This window comes from Eumetopias jubatus, unplaced genomic scaffold (genome assembly GCF_037043125.1).
Source record: "Eumetopias jubatus isolate StellerSeaLion01/CBP00866 unplaced genomic scaffold, mEumJub1_p1.0 scaffold_2, whole genome shotgun sequence".
Lineage (NCBI taxonomy): Eukaryota > Metazoa > Chordata > Mammalia > Carnivora > Otariidae > Eumetopias > Eumetopias jubatus.
The window spans coordinates 5,575,727-5,589,615 of NW_028274808.1; positions in this window are offsets into that span (position 1 = coordinate 5,575,727).

A 13,889-nucleotide genomic window follows, 5' to 3' on the forward strand; every position below is an offset into this window, starting at 1 on the left:
TGTGTTCCTTCTCTTGCTGTCTGTCAAATAAATAAATAAAATCTTAAAAAGAAAAAGAAAAGGGGCAGAAAATTCATTTGAAGAAATAATGACTAAAACCATCCCTAATCTTGGGAAGGAAACAGATATCCAGATCCAGGAGGCACAAAGATACCCCCTGTAATTCAACCCAAGGAGATCCACAATAAGACATATAGTAATAAAAATGGCAAAAAGTAGTCATAAAGAAAAAAAAATAATGATTTAAAAACAGCAAGAGAAAAGAAGTGAGTAACATACAAGGGGAAACCCTCATAAAAATCAGCAGATTTTTCAGCAGACACTTTTCAGGCCAGAGGGAGTGGCATGATATATTCAAAGTGCTGAAAGGGAAAAATCTGCAGCCAAGAATACTCTACCCAGCAAAGCTGTCATTCAGAATAGAAGGAGAGATTAAGAATTTCCCAGACAAACAAAAACTAAGGAGTTTATGACCACTAAACCAGCCCTACAAGAAATTTTAAAGGTGACTCTTTGAGTGAAAAGGAAACATCCTAAGTGAGAGTATGAAAAGTAAAAATCACAAAAGTAGTAAAAACAAGCATATCTATCAATAATTACTTTGAATTTAAATGGACTAAATGCCCCAATCAAAAGATATAGGGTGACAAAGTGGATAAAAAGACAAACCCATCTATAGGCTGCCTACAAGAGACTCATTCCAGACTGAAATGTATCTGCAGATTGAAATTGAAGTGATGGAAAGAGTAGCAATACTTATATCAGATAAAATAGACTTTAAAACAAAGACTGTAACAAGAGACAAAGAAGGAAAATATATAATAATAAAGGGGACAATCCAATAAGAGGATATAACAATTACAAATATGTATGCTCCCAACATGGGAGCACCGAAATACAAAAAACAGTTAAAAACAAACATAAAGGAAATAATCGATAGTAATACAACAATAATAATATGGGACTTTAACATCCCACTTATGTCGATGGACAGATTGTCCAAACAGAAAATCAACAAGTGACTTTGAATGACACACTGGACCAGACAGATTTAACAGATTTATTCATAACATTCCATCTTAAAACAGCAGAACACACATTCTTCTAAAGTGCACATGGAACATTCTCCGGAATAGATCCTATGCTATGCCACAAAACAAGTCTCACAAAATTAAAAAAAAATATTTGAAGTCATACCATGCATCCATTCTGACCACAACATTATGAAACCGAAAAAATCTGGAAAAAGCACAAATACATGGAGGTTAAGTAACATGCTACTAAATGATGAATTGGTCAACCAAGGAATCAAAGAACAAATAGAAATTAAAAGGAAACAAATGAAAAAGAAAACACAATGGTCCAAAACCTCTGGGATGCAGCAAAGGCAGTCCTAAGAGGGAAGTACATAGAAATACAGGCCTACCTCAAAGAAGCAAGAAAAATCTCAAACAACCTAGCTTTACACCTAAAGGAGCAAGAAAAAGAACAAAGGAAGCCTAAAGCAAGCAGAAGGAAATCAATAATAAAGATTAGAGAAGAAATAATGATATGAAGCTAAAAAAAGTAATAGAACAGATCAATGAAACCAGGAACTTGTTCTTTGAAAAATTAATAAAATTGACAAATCTCTAGCCAGATTTATCTAAAAGAAAAGAGAAAGGACCCAAATAAATAAGATCACAAATGAGAAAGGATAAATACAAATAATTATGAGAATATTATGAAAAACTATATGCCAACAAATTGGACAATCTGAAAGAAATGGATAAATTCCTAGAAACATGTAAACCACCAAAACTGAAACAGGAAGAAATAGAAAACTCAGACCACTAACTAGCAAAGAAATTGAATCAGTAATCAAAAAACTTCCAACAAACAAAAGCCCAGGACCAGATGGCTTCACAGGTGAATTCTATTAAACATTTAAAGAGTTAATACCTATTCTTTTCAAACTAGTCCAAAAAATAGAGGAGGGAGGAAAACTTCCAAATTCATTCTATGAGGCCAGCATTACTCTGGTACCAAAACCAAGTAAAGACACCGTAACAACAGAACTACAGGCCAATATCTGTGATGAATATAGATGCAAAAATCCTCAACAAAACATTAGGAAGCTGAATCCAACAATATATTTAAAAAATCATACACCATGATCAAGTGGGATTTATTCCTGGAACACAAGGGTGGTTCAACATTTGTAAACAATCAATATCATATGTCACATTAATAAGACAAAGTGTAAAAAAACCACAGGATCATTTCAAGAGATGCAGAAAAAGCATTCAATGAGTACAACATCCACCTATGATAAAAACCCTCAACAAAATAGGTCTAGAGGGAACATACCTCAACATAGTAAAGGTCTTATATGAAAAACCCATAGGCAACATCATCCTCAATGGTGAAAACCTAAGAGCTTTTCCCCTAAGATCAGGAACAAGACAAGGATGTCCACTCTCACCACTTTTATTCAACATAGTATTGGAAGTCCTAGCCACAGCAGTCAGACAACAAAGAGAAATAAAAGGCATCCAGGTTGGTAAGGAAGAAGTAAAACTTTCACCATTTGTAGATGATGTTATATCATATATAGAAATTCTTAAAGACCCCACCCCACAAAAAAAAATTACTAGAACGGATCAATGAATTCAGTAAAGTTTCAGGACATAAAATTAATATACAGAACTCTTGCATTTCTTCACCCTAATAATGAAGTAAAGGAAGAGAAATTAAGGAAACAACCCCATTTACATTTGCACGGCAATTAAACAGTGTAAAGAAACAAAAGGCATCCAAATTGGTAAGGAAGAAGTAAAACTTTCACTATTTGCAGATGACATACTATACATAGAAAACCCTTAAAGACTCAAAAAACTACTAGAATTGATAAATGAATTCAGTAAAGTCATAGGATACAATCCTGTAACCAAACTAATGGGTATTTACTCCCAAAATATAAAAGCACTAATTCAAAGGGATGCATGTACCCCTATGTTTATAGCAGCATTATTTACAATAGCCGAACTGTGGAAACAGCCCAGATGTCCACTGATAGATAAGTGCATATATGTATATAATATATATATATATATATATTTATAGAATATTACTCAGCCATAAAAAAGAAAGAATTCTTCCCATTTCCAACAACATGGATGGAACTAGACAGTATAATACTAAGCAAAGTAAGTCAATCAGAGAAAGACAAATACCATATGATCTCACTCATATGTGGAATTTAAGAAACAAAACAAACAAGCAAAGGGGAAAAAGAAAGAGAGAACAACCAAGAAACAGAGACAGACCAAGAACAAACTGATGGCTACCAGTTGTGAATTGCATGGGAAGATGGGTGAAATAGGTAATGAGGATTAAGGAGTGTGCTTATCTTGATAAAAGAAATTATAAAATAATAAGAATAAAAAAAGAAAAAAATATTTATTTCTAATAGTTGCATAGTATTCCATGATCTCAAAGTACCATCATGAATTTAACCATCCACTTGTTGAAAGGCATCTGGCTTGTTTCCAGTTTTTATTCATCATGAATAAAGCTATTGTCAACATTCATCTGTAGGTTCTGTGTGAACACGTCTTCAGTTCTCTGGGAAAAATCATCCACAATGTAAATTGTGGGTTGTAGCATGTACACATATTTTTTCAAAAACTGCCAAACTTTTAAAATTGTTGATTCACTTTTCTTAATAGTTACAGGGTTATTCAATTCAGACTGTCATTTTATCTTGAGTGACTTCGGTAGTTTGTGGTTTTTCCAAGAACTGGTCTGTTTCTTTTAAGTCTTAAACTTATGAGCAATGTTGTTTGCTGCATTCCCTTATTAAAGGCTACAGGGCATGTAGAGATATCTCCTGTTTCCTGTTTCATTCCTGGGCATATCTTTCTGGAGTTTGGTCTATTTTATTGATTTATTGACTTTTTTTTTACTATAGCCAACTTTTTTGTTTTAATTATTTTCTTCATTATTTTTCTGATTTCAATTCCATTGACTTCTGCTTTTATCTTCTTTGTCTTCATTCCTTCTACTTGTTTTGAGTTTATATTAATATTTAACACTTACTGCTGTAGAAACTTACTTTATTGATTTTATACATTCCCTCATTTCTAATGTAAGCATGTTATGCCACAACTTTTATTCTTTGCACTGCATTAACTACATCCCATATAAAGATATGCTATATTTTCATTTTGTTTTATGTATTTTTAAATTTTTTTGTCTCCCTATTTGATCAGTAACTTATTTAGATAGTATTGTTTAATTTCCAAGGTTCTAGAGATTTTCCTATAATCTTCCTTTCACTGATTTCTACTTTGATTCCATTATGGTTAGAAAGCATTTTCTGAATGATTTCAAGACTTACTTTTTTGAGGTTTGTTTTTGGGCCAGAATACAGTCTCTCTAATAGCTGCTGTTGTTGGGTGAGATGTTCTATGTATGTTAGTTTGATTTTACCCGTTGACTGTATTGTGTGCTTATTCTATAGATTTGTGATTCCATTCAGCTAGTAATACTGATGTTTTGCATCATAAAATCAGATTATATCCCATTAGTTCTACCAGTTTCTGCATCATGTGTTTTGAAGAACTTTAATTGGATGAGTATACATCTAGGATCCTTATATCTTCCACATCCATCCTTTGTCATGATTGTATTCAGCAATTTTCTTTTATTTGAAATCTACTTTATCTCATATTAATGTAACCACTCCTGCTGTTGTGACTAATATTTGCATTATATGTACTTCATTCTTTTGTATTCAAAATACCTTTGTTGTATCTGTAATTAATTTCTTATATATGACATATAGTGAGGTGTGTTTTTTTGCCTCCATTATTTATTTTTTAAAATTTGTTAATTTTTTCAACTTTTGCCATTCTAACTGGTGTAAGGTGGTATCTCATGTGGTTTTGATTTGAATTTCCCTGATGGCTAATGATGTTGAGCATTTTTTCATGTGTCTGTCAGCCATCTCTATGTCTTCTTTGGAGAAGTGTCTGTTCATGTCTTCTGCCCATTTTTTGACTTGGTTGTTTGTTTTTTGGGTATTGAGTTGGAGAAGTTCTTTATAGATCTTGGATACCAACCCTTTATCTGTAATGTCATTTGCAAATATCTTCTCCCATTCCTCTTAGTTTTGTTGACTGTTTCCTTTGCTGTGCAGAAGCTTCTTATCTGGATAAAGTTCCAAAAGTTCATTTTTGCCTTTGTTTCCCCTGCCTTTGGAGACATGTCTTAAAAGAAGTTGCTGTGGTCAATGTCAAAGAGGTTACTGCCTATGTTCTCCTCTAGGGTTTTGATGGATTCCTGTCTCACATTGAGGTATTTCATCCATTTTGAGTTTATCTTTGTGTATGGTGTAAGAGAACGGTCCAGTTTCATTTTCTGTAGGTAGCTGTCCAATTTTCCCAGCACCATTTATTGAAGAGACTATCATTTTTCCATTGCATATTTTTTCCTGATTTGTCAAAGATTAGTTGACCATAGAGTTGAGGGTCCATTTCTGGAGACTCTATTCTGTTCCATTGATCTATGTGTCTGGTTTTGTGCCAATACCATGCTGTCTTGGTGATCACAGCTTTGTCATATAGCTTGAAGTCAGGCAACATGATGCCCCTCCAGCTCTGTTTTTCTTTTTCAACACTTCTTTGGCAATTTGGGATCTTTTCTGGTTCCATACAAATTTTCTAATTAACGAGGCAGGAAACAACAAATGTTGGCAAAGATGTGGAGAAAGGGGAACATTTTACACTGTTGGTGGGAATGCAAGCTGGTACAGCCAGCTTTGGAAAACAGTATGGAGGTTCCTCAGAAAGTTAAAAATTGAGCTCCGCTATGATCCAGCAATTGCACTACTGGATATTTACCCCAAAGATACAGATGTAGTGAAAAGAAGGACCACATGCACCCCAACGTTCATAGCAGCAATGTCCACAATAGCCAAACTGTGGAAGGAGCACAGATGTCCTTCAATAGATGATGGATAAAGATAATGTGGTTCGTATATACAATGGAATATTACTTAGCCATCAGAAAGGATGAATACCCAACATTTGCATCGACAAGGATGGAACAGGAGGGGATTATGCTAAGTGAAATAAGTCAAGCAGAGAAAGTCAATTATCATATCGTTTCACTCATATGCAGAACATAAGGAATAGCATGGAGGACCATAGGGGGTGGGAGGGAAAACTGAAGGGTGGGAAATCAGAGAGGGAGACAAACCATGAGAGACTATGGAGTCTGAGGAAAAAACTGAGGATTTCAGAGGGTAAGGGGGTGGGAGGCTGGGGTAGCCAGGTGATGGGTATTAAGGAGGGCACATGTTGTGATGAGCACTGGATGTTATATGCAACTAATGGATCACTGAATAGTACATCAAAAACTAATGATGTATTGTATGGTGGCTAACCGAACATAATTAAAAAAACTCATTAAAAATTACACATATTTCAGTTGTATAGCACGATGTTCTGATGTACATATATTGTGAAATGATTACTAGAGTCAAGCTTATTAATACAATATCACAACAGAGAGTTACCTTTTTGTGTGTGTATGATGAGGACACTTAAGATCGACTCTCAGCAAATTTCAAGTACACAATACAGTGTTATTAAGAATCATCATTGTGGTTCGTATCAGCATGATCTCACAATTGGGATCTAAAAACATCAAACTCATAGAAACAGAGTAGAAATGTGGTTACCAAGAGCGACACTCAGGTGGGATGAAAAAGTTGTGGAGATCTAATGGGTCTATCTCTCTCTCTTTTTTTTTTTTAATCCATGCTATGAATCTCTGTCCTTTGATACATTTAGAGCATTTATATTTAAGCTACTTATTGATACATTAGAGCTTAAGTATGTCATTTATTATTTGTTTTTTGTTGGTTTCTCATTCCTTCCTTTGTTTTTTTATTACATCATTAGTTTTTGATGTAGTGATCCATGATTTATTGTTTCTGTATAACACCCAATGCTCCATTCAGTACATGCCCTCTTTAATACCCATCACCAGGGTAACCCATCCCTCCATCCCCCTCCCCTCTAGAACCCTCAGTTTATTTCTCAGAGTCCATCATCTCTCATGGTTCGTCTCCCCCTCCAATTTCCCCCCCTTCATTCTTCCCTTTCTGCTTTTTTTTTTTTTTAACATATAATGTGTTATTTGTTTCAGAGGTACAGGTCTGTGATTCAACAGTCTTACACAATTCACAGCCTTCCTTTGGTTTTCTCTTTCAACTCCCTGTGGGGTATTTGAACATTTTTAGGATTCCACCTTGATTTTGTTTACAGTTTTTTTGAGGATATCACTGCACAGTTGTTTAAAGCCTGCTTCAGGTATCTTAATACAATAAAAAAAACCTCATCATAGTCATTGGTATCATTTTAACACTTCAAGGAAAGTGTCAAATCTTAGTTTTATGTAGGTCCATTTACCCTCTTCCATTTTTAAGTATAATTGCCTAATGATATAAATAATTCATTACAAGTGTGATACTGCATTACATTTTATTTGTTCTTACCCATTTCACTGTTCTTACCATGAGGTCCTACTAAAACCATAGGTAAGTGAGAGGTGGGATGAGGGTGTGATTTTTCTGCTAGTATTTCACTGGAATAGGGTGGGTATGGCCCAAAAAAGTTTCCTCCCTTGTCTAGAGATACAGGCTTCTCTTGGAGCTTTTTTTCTCTGTGTCTCTTGGTGGTTAAATGTTGGAAGCTTCTGCAGCATCCTGTCTGGATATTTGGGAGGCAGTAAGGAAACTCAGAAACTTAGCACCCATCATTCTTCAACCTCTAATTTCCCCAGCTGCCTTCCTTCTTTCCATTTCAGATGTTTCTTTATGCTTGTTTGTTGTATTAGGTCCAGGGAATTTTAGATATAAAGGGGAGGGTCTGAGAGATATAATCTTTTAGGACAATCTGGAATAGTTTAAATAATAATAGGATGATCACTAAAACTCTGTTTTTTTAACTTAATTTTATTTTATTATGTTATGCTAGTCACTATACAATACATCATTAGTTTTTGATGTAGTGATCCATGATTCACTGTTTTTTGTAAATGATAATTTGTTTTTTAAAATTCTCCAATTATGCCAGTAATGGATATGCATTTCAATACTTATGTAAGTGTGTTTATTTTTGCTTTGATAGGATATTATCTATTTTTTTAGATTATTGCTTTTTTAAAAAGTTGAATCTCTATCTCATTATTATTTTTGTATTTTTTTGTTCTCTCCCTTTATTCCTATGTTAAGTTCATGAGTAGTTCACTTTATTTATCTCTCTAAAAATTTATTTTTCAGATTTACTTATCATTACTATTATTTTTAATTTTATAATTTTCAGTTTTTATTTTCTTAATTCCCTTCCCCAAATTTGGTTTGTTGTTGTTGTTTTTGTTGTTGTTTATTTAAATACTTTTACAGGGGTACCTGGGTGGCTCAGTTATCTGCCTTTGGCTCAGGCCATGATCCCAGGGTCCTGGGATCGAACCCCGCATCGGGCTCCCTGCTCAGTAGGAAGCCTGCTTCTCCCTCTCCCACTCCCCCTGCTTGTGTTCCCTCTCTTGCTAGGTTTCTTTCTATCAAATAAGTAAAAGAAAAAAATCTTTAAAAAAATAAAAATAAATACTTCTACACTTCCTTAAGATGAACTCTATGGTCTTTTATCATTTATCTTCTGTTTTGTTAGTATCAACATTGGAAAGCTATCATTTTCATCTGACTACAATTTTGGCCATAGACTGCTTTCTTTTATTTCCCTTCCTGAGACATGGACTGCAGTTTTAAATTCTTTGAGGAAGCAATATGAGAGTATGAGTATTTGCTCCTGTCCAGGCAGTTCATATTTATTTCTGACCTCATTAGGTTATGTACAGGGACAGTGCTCTTTGAAATTTTACAGTGTAAACCTAAGACGGTTTTTGTTGCCATGACTAAACAGTCCATGAAAAGTCAAAATATGTTTTCCTTGTTTAGAGATGTGATGATCTCTCCGTACATCAGATAAATCAAAACTGTTGACATATACAGCCACTTACAGTTTACTCACTTTGTCCTCTAGACCAGTGCTTCTCAAAAATGATGCATGAACCAGGGCTGGTTTATGACTGTTTGTTACAATCCATGATGAGGTAAAAAATGGAGAGTTCCAGTAATGGGTATTAAGGAGGGAATGTACTGCATGGAGCACTGGCTGTTATATGAAAACAGTGAATCATGGAACACAACATCAAAAACTAATGACGTACTGTATGGTGACTAACATAACTTAATAAAAGAAAAGAAAAGAAATGGAGAGTTAATATTTAGAACATTTTTATAGCAATTTGATAGAGTAACTTTATTTTCATTACATCTAATCCTAAAAAATTATTTCAATTTCCCAACATTTTTTTTTCTGAATTTATAAATTTCCAGCACATCATTGGAGGATAAAAGGAACAAACACCTAGTTGTTTACCACACATTATTTGAGAAGCATGCTCATCAAAGTCTCTGATTCTGAAAATGTTATGTTGAAAAATTTAATAACACTGCATGTGTATAATGCTTCCCTTTCCTTTTCAAATTACAATGTTTGGATATTTGTTCCATATCAAAGAACTATCATGCTCTTTGATGCATTCATTTTTATAGATGTTATATAACCATCATAAATTTGCTCCTTAATTGTTATATAATCTTCACCTTCTGTATTTATAATCTTAAATTTCATCTTGTCTGAAAATAATGTTGCCTATCTACTTTCTCTTGTCTGGTATTGATTTCTCCATGCTTTTATTTGTAACATTAAAAAGAAAAACACTTTCCATTTTCAAACTATGCTCATTGTCCATTAACTGAGTTAAAAAAAAAGTAGTACAGAAATGTTGCTTATTCTAATCTAATCTGACAGTCTATCTCTTAAAAGAAGAATTCAGCTCAATTATAATGTAACAATTGCTATATTTGGTTTTATGCTTTCTGCTTTAATTTACATTAATCATTTGTTTATTTTTTTCCTCATTTTCTTAATTTTGCTGGTCCTATCAAGATGCTATTCTTCTACTTTTTTTTCTCTTTGTTTATTTGAAAGCTCTATTGAAATTTTCCATTCCATTAGTAGCTGTCTTCCCTTTACCTCAATGAAAGAAAAATCACACTACCATTATGAGAGACACAATAGCAACTGTTTCCCCACTAACATTCTCTATACCCTGTCTTAGAATTCATTCACCTCAACCTAACAAGAGGGCTTTGAACATGCCAATGCCTTGTCTCACCACTACCACCCCTTCTGTCATAGATGTGAGTAATACATCACCTTTAAGGTCCCTCTCCCCAGGATGTGTTGTCTTGAGATAGTTTATTTTTGAATCATAGTTTGCATGTGTAATTGTTTGAAATAACACACAATTGTTACTCATTGCAGTCACGATCCATTTATTTATTCAATAAGCACACAAAGTACTTAGTAAGACATAGTCAATGAATTAAATGAATATTAATGTTAATGAATTAATATCACAATATTAAATGAATTAATATCACATTAAGTACAAGTGGTATAAATACTATTATATTCCATTTATAGATGAGGAAACTGAGGTATAGACAGTCTAACATGATTTCGGTCAACACACTGGTAAGTTGTGCAGATGGAATTTAAAGTCAGGACATCTAACTGCAAGATCTCTCAGTCACTAAGTCATGCTGTCTCTTCTTCATATTTAAATAAATTATAACTTGTGTTCATATTTGTGTGTGTGTGTGACTATACAATGTTCACTATATCCATATCCTGATAGATTCTAATTATATCAACTTTCTGAATCTCTATGCTTTGCTAACTCTACATTTTTTTAAAATTCTTTGAACAGCTTATTAGAGTATTATAGTCTCTGAATGCTTGCATAGTCACAAAGAGCTTTAAATTAATCCTTAGAGGGGAGCATCTTGGTCAAGAAGGGAATTCTTTATCTCAGTAGTCTCTAGCTCTTTCCATAGAATTTACGTTCCAAGGAAGAGATGAAACATCCAAATGATGGTGTTATCATTATTATTATCATTACTCCCTAAAGTTATCTTCAAGTTCAGACTTCTTCTTCTCAAGGAAATTCTTTCCCTAGTATTCATTTATAAGTTCATTTTTCCCCCTTCATTATCTGTATTTTAGTTGCTGATTTTCCTGGATTTATTCCCTAAGTGTCTTTAATCTCCCAACAGAATTTTTTTTATATTTCTTTATACTTTATTCTTGTTTTGAAGCCCTTCCACTTGATGTTCCAGGCTACCACGTTATATCTCAAGAACGTTTGACTTTTCTTCCAATGCATCTGGCAACATTGTCAGTTCCTGGGGTCTTCTTTGTGTGGTTTCTATGCACAGTTATTCTTCTGTGTGAATATCCTTAATTTTTCTATTTTTTTAAGATTATTTATTTATTTATTTGGGAGAGAGAGATAGGGAGAGCAGGAACACAAGCAGGGGGAGTGGGAGAGGGAAAAGCAGGCCTCCTGCAGACCAGGGAGCCAGATTCGAGGCTAGATCTCAGGACCCTGGGATCATGACCTGAGCCAAAGGCAGACGCTTAATGACGGAGCCACCCAGGTGCCCCAAATTTTCTTTTTATACATCTGTTGTTGTTGTTGTTATTGTTGGAGTGTTCATCTTTATCTTGTAGGAGCTCTATGTCATGAAGAACATGAAGAATGGTTTATTGTTGCTGTCAGTGTTCTCTATAGATGCTAGGCCCTCTTAGTCAAACTGTAAGTTATTTTTATTATTGTCATTTTCCTGGTTAAATTTTTGGGTCTCGAGTACAACCACTGGGCACTATGAATGGGAGTATTCCTGAGCCTTATCACTGGCTTGGGAATCAGAAACCCTGCACCTTCTGCCCCCCTGCTCGGCGCCCCCAGGGGACACTTGGCACAGTCGATGCAGATGGAATAGACTCAGATTTGAAAGTGGAGAACACTGAGGAATACCCTTAGGTCATAATCTTCCTAAAATCTCTGAACTGAATTTATTCTATTTTCTCTTAAATAAGAATACATCTTTAAAACAGGAAGGCCCTTTGGAATCTATAACTATCTTTATCCATATACCTAGTACCCATGATGTGCAAGGCCCTGAGTTATACTCTGGAGAAACAATTGTGCACACACATGGTCCATGTTCTCACGAAGTTTTAGGCTACAGGAAGCCTCCGATAAGAAGGCTGTGGAAAGGATATATTATGATACATGCTAGGACAGCAGTATATTGTCACTCTAGGAGAATACAGTAGAGGAAATCAGCCTTGATGAAATGGGGCAGGTAAGCATTTCTAAAGGAAATGATCACTAAGCTGATACCTGTGGCAGGGAGCAGCATGTTTGCAGCTCAAAGCCAGACAGCATATGACATCCTAGGGAAACTAAAAATACATCTTTGACTTAAAAAGAGGATATATGAATAAAAAATGGCAGGAGAGAAAACTGAAGAGGCAAATGTGGGCAAAGACATAAAAGACACAGTCATCTAAAACTGAGGTGACTGTTCAGGCTGAATTATTCTCCCCAAAGTTCATGTGCTGAAATCCTAATTTCCAGGACCTCAGAATGTGACTATATTTGGAGATGGCACCTCCAAAACAAGGCCACTGGAGAGTGCTCAAGCCAAAAGGAGATGATGCAGCTAAAACGAGGCTATTAGGGTAGGTCCTACTCCAAAATGACTGGTGTCATAATAAGAAGAGGAAATTTGGACATTGAGATCCTGGGGATGCATATGCACAGAGGAAAGGCCATGTGGGGACACAGTAAGAAGACAGGTTGCCTGTGAACCAGGGAGAGAGGCATCAGGAGAAACCAGACTTATGAACGCTTGATCCTGGATGTCTAGACCAGGGACTGTGAGAAAATAAATGTCTGACCCAGTCTGGTATTTTGTTATGGCAACCCTAGCAAGTTAATACAGTGACCATATAATCTGTTTTGTTAAATCCAGCACACTTACAAGAATTAAATTGGAACTATTAATAATTGCACTGGGTTGAAAGGCCTAAATGGGTATCGTCCCTGACAACTGGGAGGTATAGGGATGTGTGTGCCAGGGTTCACTCCCCTGGGTCGTATCTTCATTCCCCCCAGCTGGGGGAAGTTTTGGATGCTGATGGCACACAATTGTGTCTTTTCCAGAATTTGCTCTCAGCCAAAAGAAGTTGAATTTCACAAGGTGAAACAGAAAAGTAACATTTAAGATACCAGTGATGGATGAAGAGCTCACCAGTAAGAGTGAGAAGGAAGAGTCAGAGAGCAAATTGACAAGAGGAAGTGACTTTGAATATACAGGTTAGGAATTAATTAAGGGTAAAAGTGACCACTGGATTTCACAACATGTAAGCCAGAGGTGAGTTTGGTGAGGGCAGTGACAGAGGGGAGATGAGGACAAGAAAAGCAAGAATAGGTTATATTGGATTTGGATAGAGAGGGAACTAGGGAAACAGAGAGCCTCAGAAGGTGATGCAGGCCTGGCAACTCTGAAGGAGACAAGGAAGGGAGGGGTTTGAGCAGAAGGCGGGGGATGTTTAAACAAGGCCACTGGAGAGTGCTCAAGCCAGAAGGGTCCAATGGAGGAATCCCACATCTTACAGGAATGAGCCTATGTGAGTACCCAGTCATGTGTAAGCCTTGAGGGGCAAGGGGTGCTATGAAATCAGGGCCAGTGGATGTGGAGAAGCAGTAGCTGGTGCAGGCAGTTGGTTGCGTTCCCACGGCAGGTGTAAGCAACATCCTCATGGTATCAGTGGGCCAGGACGTAAAGACCATGAAAATACAGGACCCAAAGGAATTCAATAGAGTGAGTGAGGTTCCCAAAAAAGGTGACAGATAAT